The 11,084-nt window shown below is 39.3% G+C and overlaps 1 long non-coding RNA gene across 1 annotated transcript; it reads left to right on the top strand.

Annotated features, from left to right (window-relative positions):
* Positions 1-1,632: 1,632 nt before the first annotated feature.
* Positions 1,633-7,496, top strand: LOC108582276. Its single transcript, XR_002517580.2, has 2 exons — positions 1,633-1,791; positions 3,565-7,496. It is a non-coding gene; the product is annotated as an uncharacterized LOC108582276 (long non-coding RNA).
* The last annotated feature ends 3,588 nt before the right edge of the window (positions 7,497-11,084 follow it).

Here is an 11,084-nt window from a genome sequence, read left to right as displayed (position 1 = left end):
GGACAGACAGGGAGAGGCCAGATCAAAAAGACCTGTATATACTTCATGCTAAGCAAGCTGGATCCCCCCAACCATAGTTCAGTATTTCTCAGAGAATTTCCAAACAATGTTAATAAACTTTATGGGAAAAAAAGAAAAAGAAAGAAGGTGCCCCATGGTTAAAACTGCTTGTAAAGTATTGGGTTTTAATTACTTTCAACAAATTGTTGAAACATTTACCATCCAACAAGTTGTTGCGGGACTTCTCAGAGCCTTTAAAATGCATCTCTCCACCGGAAATATCTAAGAAAGGGAATATAACCTGTAGACTTCCAAACTTATTTGGCTACACACCCTTCTTTGGCTAATTTCCTCACATGCTTTTCACAGAACTTGTATTCACCAAAGCACTTTGGGAAATTATGACAATAGTCAGCCAGTGGAAAGATTTAGACAGAGAGATATGACCAGACTTGTGTTTTAGAAGAATGGCTTTGGCAGCTGTATGAGCAAAGCGTTGTCAGGAAGGAAGAACAAATGCAGGGAGACAAGATAAGAAGCTGCTGCAATAGTCCAGGTAAGAGGTTATGGAGAATAATGTATCATTTCCCAAAACTTATTTGCATAGCATATTTGTTAAAAAAAAAAAAAAAAAAAGAAAGAAAGAAATAGTCTTATCTTGTCTTAAGAGGCTTCCTAGCTAGAGTGAAAGTTGCCTCCGGATCAAGATCTTCCTGTTTGGAAGAACCAGCAAATGTCTGCAGCTTAGCTTGCCTTGGGACTCACTCCCAGCCACTCCTTAAATCTGAACCTGACATCAGGTTCCAGCTTTTAGTTCTTGCCAATCACCTGGTTTATCAAAGTTTGCAGGGTCTGTGACTTGCCGCTTTGTTTTTCTACAGCATTTATAACTTCCTGGAGTCTGCTTGGAGCAACTGCTTTGCCTTGCCTTGCCTTGCCTTCCAATACTCAAGCTCTTCAGCAGCCTCGCTGAGGTTGCCTGCCTGCAGGTTGGTACACTAAGGTGATTTTGTACACCTAACCACTTTCTGAGTTTCACACCCATTTGCTGAGAACGGTGACCTACTGGCCCATGCTGGGGCTCCTCTCTGACTTCCCTGACTGGAGCACTTCCTTAGAACTGCCTGTTCTCCTTTTTCTAGTTTCCACACCAGGTTTTACCACGTGTAAAATTCCACCTCCTAATCACTGGCTGCTCCTTTCTGCCTGGAACCTCTCATATTGCTGCAACTGTGACTGAGCCAAAAAATTGACAACAAACACAAAAATCAAACTCTACCTGATGCTTTTTTTCAGGGGATTTCCAAGACTTCTTTATGCCTCCTCAGGCTTCCTCTGGGCTGAGTGATTCAGCTTTTCTCTAAACTTTTGCCCGAAAATAGATTTAGAGATCAACCATCCTGAAGATGACTGTACCCACACTTAACTCTCTCCTTCTCTCTTCCCACATTTAAGGGATGCTATAGAAAGGATGATTCAAGGTCTCTCACAGAACCAGGCCAGGCCAGAATCTGATTCTCCTCCAGTCATGGCCATTATGGCTCCTGTTTCATTTCTGTCACGTGGCCTGAAGGCACTCCCCATCACAGGGCCATTCAGCCTTGTCCATTTAACCTTGTTATTCCATGCAGAGCACATGCTGTCCCAGGAGTGGTCCAGTTGGGAGGGGCTGGAGAGGTGCTAAGCCAAGAGGATCCAGGGAGAGCAGAGGCAGCTCAACAAGAAGGGGTGTTAAGGGCCTTGCTCAGAAGCAGCCTGGCTCCGAGGAGCACAGAGCGGTTTGGCTGGAAGGTAATGAACACTCTTTGTCCGGCAGCGTCTCCCAGATCCCGCTGCTGGGCTCTGCAGAGATGGAGCTGGTATGTTTCAGCTGCATGCCCTCCTCACTACCCCTGCAGTCCCTGGCTGTGGTCTGGTCCTTTGCCGGGCCAAACTATGTGATCTCTTTTGGTGAGCTGGCAGCCACACGCTATGAGCTGGACTCAACAGTATATGTCCCTGTTCCCTCGACTCATTATTTTACAACTAAACAATCCGCACATTTCTGTGAAAGCCTGTCTCCTCTTCTGAATTCTGAACTGCTATTCATTCAGGAACACATTTGAAGCTCTCTCATCCTAATGAATGTCAGATTACACGTTCAGGAAAAGAAAAAGGATGGCTCTGTAAAGGAACAGTTAGTTACGTCTAAGTGATGAAAGATGTGAACGCACTCTCAAAGTACTTGTTCTGAATTATTCCACTTCTGAGAGACTTATTTGACTGTTAAGACCCAAGCCAGCTCCAGAAACAGTTGAAGCCTCATGTTTCCGTCTGGCCTGGAGGACACTGAGCTTACGGAATTCCGAGCCAACACAGAGACTTTTCTTTAGAATTGAGATGAGGAGAGTGTTTTTTGTGTTTTCTTTCTTCTTTTTTTTTTTTTTTTTTGGTTTTTGGGTTTGTTTGTTTTTTCCTACAGACTTATGTTTCAGGAAAAAACAATCAGTGTCAGGCAATTGTTTTCAGGGAGTGTGGTCTTCTGTTTATTTTATGTTTTTAAAACTTCAGGTAAGAAGAGTAGACTAATCTCTAAAAAGGAAATCATGGTTGATAGAAACCACGTTGAAGGGAAGGGCTACTCTGTTTCTCTGAGTTCTTCTGACGGGTCTCACTTACTAGTCTCCTGTATGTGCGTATATCTGACATGAGTATAGGTAGAAAAATGCAGTAAATACATCCTCCTAAACTTCTGACCAACCTGGAAACAACATCTTCCTCCTTATCAGTCTTTTAGCTAAAAATTTATTGTATTATAGAAGAGTTGAATCAGATCAAACTCATGATTTTTGAGTTTCAAAAATTTGTGAGTGTGTTTTTAAGTTTTACATTATTTCAAGCAGGGCAGAAATCAGAATTTCCAAGGTCAAGGTTTAAAAAATACCATGAAAACTTCAGGTAAGAAGAGTAGGCTAATCTCTAAGAAGGAAATCACAGTTGATAGAAAACCATGTTAAAGTTTAATTCTCTAAAGTTCTCTTTGAGATGGGACATTTAGGTAACATTTATGCTGCATTTTGACAGGTTCTGGGATATTTGTATGTATGTACTCAAACTAATAATAATGATTTTTTGAAAGAGGAAGGGAGGGAGGCAGGCAGGGCAGGCAGGTAAGACACCTAAGTATAAAGGGGTCCCTGGAGAACCTCCAACCAGCCTGTACATGGGGAGAACAGGGTGAAAACAACTGCCTGCTGTTTCCAGAGGAAGGAGCCCGGTCCCTCCTGTTCCTGTGTGGGAACCTGGGGTTCAATCTGTGAGATGAGGTCCTGTTAATAGGAATCCCTCTCTCACTTTGCTGCATTGCTTTTCCTTTCTCCTTTTCGCCTGATAAATTCCATCCCCCTCACCCTTCAAAGTGTCTGTGAGCCTAATCTTTGTTGGTCGTGTGACAAGAACCCGGATTTCCTACAACAAAGGGAGGGAGGGAGGGAAGGAAGGAAGAATGAGAAACTTTGTGGGGAACGTGGGATAAGCAGCCAGAAAAGCATTTTTTAATAATACTCATGGTTCTCCATTCCCCAGGTCTCTAACCTGAACGATGGAAAATGAGAGGAAAGGAACAAGAGTGTTCAGAAGGTGATCAGTGGTCTCCCAGAGAGTAAAGAATTCAAATATTGTTTCTTTTCCTCCCCTCATTCTTTCCTGGTATCTCCGGGATTTGTAGTTGAATGAAGAAAGGATTTCATCCAGTTATCTCTTAAACTTTCCAGGAAACATATAAAAGCTGGCATCCTGTAGACTCCACATTCACATAAGTAATTCTTACTTTGCCAGTCACCTAGGAAAGAATGTCACTTACCACTACCCCCTCCTAGGTCACATCCATATTCCAAGCCATTGACTCTTCTTTTCACTTGTTCCCTGTTTCAGAGTCATCCATCCAGAGGGTTTATAGCAGTGGATGTCTTCCAACCTTTTCTTAGTATCATTTATAAACTCAAGATCCTTCTTATCTTCTTACCTTGAAAAATATGCTTAGCAGTAAAGTGGTTGCTCAATTTTTTTTTCTATCCAGAGTTCCTCATTTCCAAGCTCAAGATATTGTGATCACTTGCTAGTATTATTTGACATTTTACTGAAAATTTTCCTTTCAATAAACACTGGGCAATTATTATAGTAATGTTTATCGCTGGGAAAATATGCTGTGCCCCTGCTGCCTCCTTGATTTAATTTGATGTGACGTAGATGGGAGCACGCTGCATGGATGCTTCGATGTAGTGGACTAGAAAAACAGTGGACTAGAAAAAAACAATGGAATTAGGGAAACTATTGGGTTTATTTGTCATTTCAGTCTCCCCTGGATACTCAAAAACCTCTGTGGAACAAGAAAATTAACACTCTTATACATTGTCCACTGAAATCTAGCAGTATCTCCCAATGGAATGTGATAATCCAAGTATAAAACTTGTCTTAGAGAGTTTCATCTATATTGTTATTTTTACATGATTCCAGGTTGAACAGAAGAATGGTCACCCATGCCATATTTTCCCTGTATCAAAGACCTAAACACATGTTTTATTGTATTTTGTCCCTATGAGTCCTAGTCTAAAAAAAAAAAAAAAAGGCAAAAAAGTTCAAATTAACAATCCCCTTTTATGGGTTCTGGAAAAATCGGGCACCACACATGTAAGGCAAATAATTAAAATTGCTAATCTACACAAAGCCACACTGTACATTACAAATATTAACAGAAAACCATTCACCTACATAATACATGAATGTGTAAGTGTGTGTGTACATGTGAGCATAAATGTGTAGCACCACAGAAAAAAAATCTTTAAAAGGAGAATAATTATAACAATATACTGGAACTCTTTGAGATTTTTTCTGCAAGAATTATTTTACAAAAATTTTACAAAAAGTTTTTAAAGTAGCCATTTAGAGTACACAGACACTAAATTTGTTGATCTCCAAGGCTCACTTGAAGGACATTTTAAAGAGCGACATTCTATAGAAGTAAAATGTGGGCAGTGCCTTTTCTAATGGTCCACAGTGATATTGCTCTTTCCATGGTTAAAGAATTTTTACAAACATTAACTGACTAATCTTCACAACCATTCTGTAGGAGGCAAATATTATTAATGGTTTAATTTTACCAATGGGGAATATGAGTCCAGGAGAGATTAAGTGACATGCCAAACACCGTAACAAGATAAAGTGCTAGAAAGAGGGTAAGGACACTGAAGAGTCTGAATTTCAGTCCTCACTGCAAATCACAGAAGCAAGATAAAATACCTGATAACATATTTTTTGACAAATAGGATCTCATGAACCTGAAACTTGTAATGTGAGCAATTTTGAAATTGCCAATAATAAATGTCTATTTTAAATAAATCACATAATTTATCTCAAATGTCTGCTGAAAACTAATCTCCTATTTAGTAAAAAAACATATAATACAAAAATCAGAAATTAATATATGCCTAACACAATCAATTCTTATCATGCTGGGTATGGTGATAGCTCTGAATAGGCACAACCTATTGCCTCCTATGTAATAAACTGATGACATCCACAATTTTCAGGGATAAGATCCTGTCAGGCCATGTCCATTATAAGCTACAGAAACCTGTATCATGAGTGATCTCAAACTTCCAACTTAGTCTGGCCCGACTGGCTTTCCTTCATTTATTACTCCTCTTAGCCTGAGTCAGCTAAACTAAGCTCAACAAATGAGAAAATGAAGCAAAAGGACAGTAGGGGAGAGGAATAAGGAGATACAGGGTGAGAGGGAGAGAGATTTTTGAGATGACTGAGGCTGGTCAATATTTTGAAATATTTTATACAATCTATCTGGGCTCTCCAGAGAAACAGAACCCATAGAAATATATACGTATATATGGAGAGAGAGAGAGGACGAGAAGTCCCACTTTCTGCAGTGCGCAAGCTGGAGGCCCAGCAAAGCCGATGGTACAGTTCCAGTCCCAGTCCAAAGGCCCGAGAACCAGGAAAGCCAATGACTCAAGCTCCAGTCAAAGTGTGAACGCAAGGGCAGGAGAAGATGGTAACACAGAGCACATTTTCTCTTATTCCACCTTTGCACTCTATTCAGGCCTTTGATGGATTGGATGCAGCCCACCCACATTTGGGGAGGGCAATCTGCTTTACTCAGTCGACTGCTGCAAATGTTAACCTCACCCTGAAGCACCTTTAGACACACCCAGAATAATGGTTAACTGAATATATGGGCATCCCACAGCCTAGTCAAGTTGACATATAAAATTAACTATCACTGTATCACTCTTCAAAGTTTCCTTCTACCCCTGGCCTTTCTCCACTCAGGCAGCATTAGGCACCAAAGGAAAAAAGAGCTAATATTCAGCTTTTGAGGTTTATGGATTTATTTTACAAATGCAGCTAATGATATAATGTTGACTGTGGGTAGGCACTGTTCTAAGTGCTTTATAAATATTGACTCATTAATTCCCATAACAGCTCCATGAGGTAAGCACTATTATCATCACCTCTGTTTTACAGATAAAGAAACCAAGGCACAGACTCACGTCCAGGACCCTACAACCAGTGCATGCTGGAGCCAGCATTCAAACCCAGCACACGGGGCGCCCGAGTCCATGCTCCTAACCATTACATGGTGATGCCTTGAAACTCACAGCAGAGAAAAGTTTGAGAGAAAAGTTTCAGAAAGACAAAAGTAGAAATCTTGAAAGACTCTGAGCATCAAGTGAATGCTATAGCAATAGATTTAGAAAAATGATGCATGATGATTTAAGTGGAAGGTGTGTCATACCCCCAAAGAAATGCTGAATTCCCCAGGTAGTGTGGGGATCCAAACAAAGGAAAACTTGTACCTTATTTCTTTAGTGGAACCCGAGGGGGCAACAAGTCTCCGCTTGCTCTCTCTCTCTACCTCCACCAGTCACAGGCAGAGAAAGTAAAGGTGGGGCACGAGCAGAATGGACACGGCATAGCTCCATCAAGTCTCCCAGAGCTCCAGAGCAGCACAAAAAGGCATCCAAATACTTCCTATGCTTCCCTGTCCTCTCACCCCAAAAGGGAAGCAAAAGACAAGCCTGGGGTGACCTCGAGCAGTCTAGCAGTCTTGCAAGTTGTATGAACTGGAAACACGAGTCCAGAGGAGAACAAGACCATCTTGAGGATACCAGCAAGGATAGATCGCTATGCCCGGAAGTCAACAGGAGCTATCGCAAATAAACCAGAATTTCTGAGGACAAAGGTCCCCCTCCTGATAGACATCAAAGTATGATGACTTAAGGCCCCAGAATTTAGAGGCAACCCAGGGAGAAAAGGGTGGGGGAAAAAACTCCAGAACAGAATTAATAAATAATTGACTGAAAGTAGCCTGAGTTGAATATGATTGAAATTAAGTTCAGTTAGAGAATAATGTTATATTTGTTTTTTGCACAGCAGATTTCGCAGCCTGAGACTTTTACCTGCTTGGCTATAAAGAAATAAAACTTGTTTACCTTTGCAAACAGTACTCTTTCTCTCTATGAAAGCCAAAAGAATAACTCCGAAAGTGTTTTGAGAAATAGAATCATTACTGAACTAAGTATATGACTTCCCAAAGAGATTACTTTCCAGAGTAACACTCCTTTCTATAAGTGTCCATTCTGTTCAGTTTCTTGAAAACATTAGTCTTACTAATTCAAACTGGTATTCATACTACAAACCTGGTCCTTAAAATGACTGAAAGTAGTTTAGCAATGGTTGCTGTCCATTATTAATTCTGATAAAGTTGCAAGATTTGAGGCTAAGATGGAAAAGATCTAAGATTTTGTGAAGTCAGGATCTAATTTAGCTTTGAGTTTGGCTACTACTCAAGCCAAAGCTTTGAAGCTTTTCTACACGGTGAAACAACATTGTGATGAAGGATCAAAGGCTGAAAAGTTCAATGCAAATAAGGCTTGGTTCATGCATTTTAAAGGTAGTGATGCCTTATATAACATCAGGGTGCAAGATGAAGCAGCAGGCGCTGAGGTGGCAGTTCCAGAGGGCAGAAAGGCTTTGTTTCTTGAAGGCAGTAAAAGGACTGACACTCTGTCCCCTAAGGCCCATGCTAGCCACAGTGATATCTGTGATAGTAACAAGAAGGCAACAAAACTGATGTTGCTGAATCTATTTTCTGAAAATTTATCAAATGATCCTGGGTCTCTCAAAAATATTCTCAAAATTGCTTATGATCAAGGAAAGATTTTTTTTTCTCAAATCCTTACTCTGATTAGATATTTTCTTAACTCCCAATTTGTTAAAGGTATTCTAATAAAGAAATTTTACCTGAGATCATTTCTTTAAGAAGCTGGGCTTCAGGTTCTCAACCAGTATAACATGGCTTTGCTACTGATTCAAAACGAAAAAAAAAAAAAAAATCAGAATGGTTTGATTTAAATAATTTTTCTTACAGTAACTTCTAGCAGAAATATAACTCTCCATAAGTATAAAGAATATCTCTAGTGCTGTCACATGAAAACTCAATTAAAGGATCAATTTTTTTAGAATACATATTTTCAGGAAAACAGGAATGGAAAACTTAGTTATTAAAACAGGTGCCATGAACCAGATATAATTGTGGATGTTTAAAGTTCTACAAATTGAATGAATTTGCCTTTGAAAAATTTGGATACTCTATATGATTTCAAACAGACTTATTAAGGAAAATACCAAGACACCCTCTTTAATACCTTCCCTATTATACCTTTCCTAAGCAATATCTGTGAGTTACTGAAGGTCTGTCAGCCTTCCATTTGATTTTATTAGCATTTGTTGCTTTAAATCAGACCTTTCACATTATTTATACAGCATTTTTTAAATTCAATATTCAAAATGATAGAACATATACATTGAACCACAGATAGGGACATAATTCATTGCAGTATGAAGCATGCCTTATAACACTTAAGTGGTTTATTAAACTTGTCTGCTCTTATATTGGATAAATTCTATCCTTGACATCAAGATGTGTGTGTGAAACATTTATCATGTTTAGAATTCCTCTAAGTTACACAAACTACTTCATCAGGGAATTGCTAAGAGTACCATCCAGAAGTTAAATACACCAAGTATCCAAATATTTCTCTTAAATATGAGTTAGACCTAGACTACCACGTAGAATTATTTTAGTGGTCTCAGTTCCATCCCCAGTGGACAGTAGTACATAGCAAGGTAAACCACCCCACATAATTTGGCGCTGTTTAGAACCCGCAGCCTCTGATCAGGAGGAACCTCCCCATGCGCCTAGGGAGACTGAATGGCCTCTTATTAGAAGGAGCACAGTCTTTCAGGCCAGGCTGAGGTTGGAAACTATGGGAGGATGGGGCTGCAGCTCTTGGCTCCCTTTCTGGCTTGGGGAAGGTGGAGGTCTTCTTGGGGCGGAGCTGCCCACTCACATCGCAAATGGAGAGCAGGTTACTGAAGGAGAATGAAATGAAAGAGCTTTTTGTCAGCATAAGGTAAGAAAGTTCATCATTTGGGGGAACAGAAATGCCAAACTTCATTTCCATTTAGGTAATATAGGAACGAGAACTAGAGAAGGAGATAAAATGCCGTAACCTAGAAAGCTGGAACTCAGTTTAGTTAGAATATTGATAAACACATGACTAGTTTATTGTGTATTGTCTATGGACTCCCACAGAGGTGCTACACTTATTTAGAAGAAACACACACATGCTTCTTTTTAATAAAACAAAGAGCTAGGTAATTGCTACAGAGGAGCTAAAGCTTTTGCCTGAGATTATTAATCAGAAAAAAGATTTTCTACTGGGAAACAGGATAGTAAAACAAAAAGATCATGCGACCAGCCGGATTTGGAACCAATCACACCTGGGTTTGAACTCCAGACTTTGGGCAAGAAACCTGAACCTCAAATTCCTTGATTGTAGCATGGGGTCGATGCTACCCAGCTCAAAGGGCTTCTGTGAGGTGAAATAAGTGAATGCATAGGACCTGACACAGTGCCTGACACAGAGAAAATAATTGAAATATTAGGTCCATTCTCTGTACCAGGGCTCGAAATCAGGGCATTGGTATATTGAAACAAAGACTAATATGTTATTATTATTATTATTATTTCACTAACCTCTAACTAAAAAGTCACATTTCTTAAATAATATATGTAAGTAACATTAGCATACACAGTAGCTATGATGTTGACACTAATAGAAATCACAGATATTTTCATAACACAACACAGCTAGTATAGATATTTTAAAAATATTGTTTAGACTCATCACTATTTTGAAATTATGGTAGTTATTAGACCTGCTGCTAGATCTTCTTATTCAATGCATTAATAAGAAAGCACATTACTGTACAAAATTATTTTTAACATTTTGATGGCTATATTTTGTAATTGATTTCCTTTGCAATATTACGTGTTTTTTAAATTCTTCATAAACATGCTTTAAATGGGAATTGAAAACATTGAGGAGAGGACTAGAGACTTCCACAAACTGCCACGTGGGTTTGCTCTACCCTCTGCTAGTGGTGTAATATTCAGCTATTACAAAATAGATGAAGGCCCTATTGATTGGGACTGTGAATAGATTGGGACCATTTTTCAGATGGGTCTAATTTGGGCTGTCTTATGCAAATATGAGCAGTTTTGGACTTGTAGGTGATTTTGGTTCATATTCAGCTGTTGCTCATTTAATGAGATTTTTACTTGAAATGTGGAATGAAAGTGAACACTTTAACATTTTATCTTTTCTTGACCTCAAAAAGTAATATGAAAAAAAAGGAGATGTGTCCAGATCCCTGAAAGTCATTTTCATATGCACATGCCCCAAGGATCTTAGTGAGTCATTAGGATTTTATGACACTAAGTTATTGGCTTTATTTGTGGCAAAGGTACTGTGAAATAAGATAACAATCGGCAGCTTGTAAATCTTGCCTCCCTGCAGTTAAAAATAAAAACAGATTCAACCATCATCTGGTTAATATTTCCTTACATTTCACTAGTTCTCAAACATGCCAAAATATGCCTACTTGCAACGGCTGGAAAATTATACTGCAACTAAAATTATATTTCTTAGCTTCCTATGGAATGCTTTCGCTCTGAGAGCTCA

Source organism: Papio anubis, chromosome 13 (genome assembly GCF_008728515.1).
Source record: "Papio anubis isolate 15944 chromosome 13, Panubis1.0, whole genome shotgun sequence".
NCBI lineage: Eukaryota > Metazoa > Chordata > Mammalia > Primates > Cercopithecidae > Papio > Papio anubis.
This window is presented reverse-complemented; position numbering and strand designations above follow the sequence as displayed.